This window comes from Rutidosis leptorrhynchoides, chromosome 9, assembly GCF_046630445.1.
Source record: "Rutidosis leptorrhynchoides isolate AG116_Rl617_1_P2 chromosome 9, CSIRO_AGI_Rlap_v1, whole genome shotgun sequence".
NCBI lineage: Eukaryota > Viridiplantae > Streptophyta > Magnoliopsida > Asterales > Asteraceae > Rutidosis > Rutidosis leptorrhynchoides.
Window position 1 is genome coordinate 267,827,467 of NC_092341.1, and position 2,555 is coordinate 267,830,021.

The window sequence follows — 2,555 nt, forward strand, 5'->3', positions numbered from 1 at the left end:
TTATCTTCTCTTTGGAGATAAAGGTCGTGTTCTTCTTGGATAGCCATAATTCGTTCTGTTAAGAGTAGCGTAAAATCAATTGTTGATTTACGGATGGCTTCGAGAATATCTTGAAATTCATCGGTATCATTGATGAAGGTTGTCATGTCTGCGTGTGTGGATATGACCGGAATCCAATCTGAAGAAGAGTCCGGCTCCCCTTGATCTGTTTCAGTTGGAGAGTGTGAGTTATTTAGAATGTTTTCATGTCGCTCTTCCTCATCATCATCGGTATATTGTTCTTTTGAGGATGCGTCTGATGAATGGGTTTCTTCATTATTCTGATTCTCCACTTTGATACTTTTAGGATCAATTTCTATATCCTTAACCTCAGCCTTGTCAATCTTCTTCTTGAAGCGAATGATTAAACTGTGATCTTCTGTTTCAAGCTTCATTAATTCTCCATGACGTTCAATGCTTAGAGCGGGTATTGTCGCAGTTTCTTTTACGTCTTCCATTTCCTCTTCCTCTTCAGATTCCTCCTCTTCCTCTATTTCTTCACTGGATCCTCTTCTTCCATTTTTGGGTCGTCTACAGACTGTGATTCGACACCCATCTCAATATCATCAACCGGTGGTGAAGACTCGTCATCGGAAGTGATCCGTCTGGTGGAAATAGCAAACATCTCTGCCTGTCTAGAAAGATCGGTTGGTCGGTCAATTTTGAAGGTAACGCTCTCCCCATGTGGTCGTAAGATCAAGGTTTGATTGTACACATCAATAACAGTCCTAACCGTATTCATGTAAGGTCTTCCTAACACTACTGGTGTGTGTAGGTCTTCCTTAATATCCATTACTACGAAATCTGTAGGATACAAGAATTTGTCGACTTTCACCAAGACGTTCTCAACTATGCTCTTAGGATATCGAATTTTGTGATCGGCAAGTTGGATTGTCATTTTAGTGTGTGACAAGTCTCCTAACTCTAATCTCTTATAGAGGGAGTAGGGGATTAGGTTGATACTTGCTCCTAAATCTGCTAGTACATGAATGGTTCCAGATTGGTAGGTTGAACACGGGAAAACGAATCGGCCCGTATCTCCTAGCTTTGGTGGTAGAGAGTTTCTGAGTAATGTAGAGCATTCAGGGGAATTTTGTTAGAATCTGGTATCCTTTCCTTTGAAGAGAGAAGCCTTCGGATGTATCTCTTCTGGTTGGGAACTTTGGACATAGTGTCCAAGAATCTTCCATCAAGTTTGAAGGAATCAAGCTTGGATGGTTCCTCCAATAGCCTTCCAGGATAGGGTATACGAACTGGAGTTGCCGGGGTCAGCTTCTAAGTATATGTCGATTTGTTCTTGAGCCTAGCTGACCTTCTTCGTGGTTCTTCCTCTGGGATAACGGAATCCATTTGCTTTGCTTCTTCTATGTGGGGATTTTGGATAGTATTACTTGGTAACCTTCCGTGCGGTCGGGTTTCAAGGCGTTGTGATAACTTTTCGAGCTGCGTCTCCAGACTTTTGAATAGAGCCAATTGATTTCTCATTAGTATTTCTGTCTGATCTTGCCTGACTGCAGTTCTCTGATTTAACTGTTGTTGTCCTTGAATGAACTGAGTCAACTGATCATCAGCTCTGAGAGTGTAGTTAGTTGCTTTTGTAATCTGGGTGGTAGAGGAATTTTCCTCGACTGGTGAACTAGTGAGTGGAAGTGGTTGATCGTAGGTCAATTGAGATTGTTGGGCTGGATAAGGTGGATAGCGATAGCGAAAAGGTTGATTGCTTCGCTGAAATTGATTAACCCTAGGTTGTTGATTGAATCCGGGATTTGGTGGACGAGCTGGGTATTAAACGTAACAGACAGAACCGTCAGGGTTTTCTTACTTAACTTGATATTCTTCAGTGGGTTGCGGTTTGGTACAATTAACACAAGCCTAAGCTTGGTTAACCTGCTGCGGCTGCGTCTTCAATTCTCTGAGTTATTTAGCAAGAGATTCCATCTTATCCGTGAGGGATTTGATGGTCTCCATTTGATTGTTAAGTGCAGAGAGTGGGGCAGATGTTGAAGTTGTTTCACCACTGTTCCAGTCATGATGATGCATTGTCATGTTCTCGAGCAATTCCCATGCTCCGTCTGCGGTTTGGTTCATCAGATTCCCTTGAGCTGCTACATCGATCGTTGTCCTATGATTTACCGTAAGACCATTGTATAAGGTACAGATTTGGAATGACCGTTCTATTTGGTGATTAGGGCATTTCTTCAGCAGGGTTTTGAATCGCTCCCATGCAGTGTAAATAGATTCATCATAACTTTGTTTGAAGTTAATGATGTCATTCTTTAGTTTGGTTTGTTTAGAAGGAGGGACATATTTGGTTAGGAATTTAGTAGCCATCTCCGTCCATGACGTGATGGAATCTTTTTCCAGTCCTTCGAACCAGGTTTGAGCATGATGAGTGAGAGAATAGGGAAACAAGTATAGACGGACTATATCTTGTCCTATCCCTGGCTGTTTGTAGGAGTTCGAAAGAGATATGAATTTATCAAGGTGAGAATTAGGATCGTCATTCGGTAATCCAT

The 2,555-nt window shown here is 41.8% G+C and overlaps 1 non-coding gene across 1 annotated transcript; it reads left to right on the forward strand.

The window, feature by feature from the left end:
- The first annotated feature begins 2,215 nt into the window (after nt 1-2,215).
- Nucleotides 2,216-2,322, forward strand: LOC139869500 (small nucleolar RNA R71). Its single transcript, XR_011766107.1, has one exon. It is a non-coding gene; the product is annotated as a small nucleolar RNA R71 (small nucleolar RNA).
- The last annotated feature ends 233 nt before the right edge of the window (nt 2,323-2,555 follow it).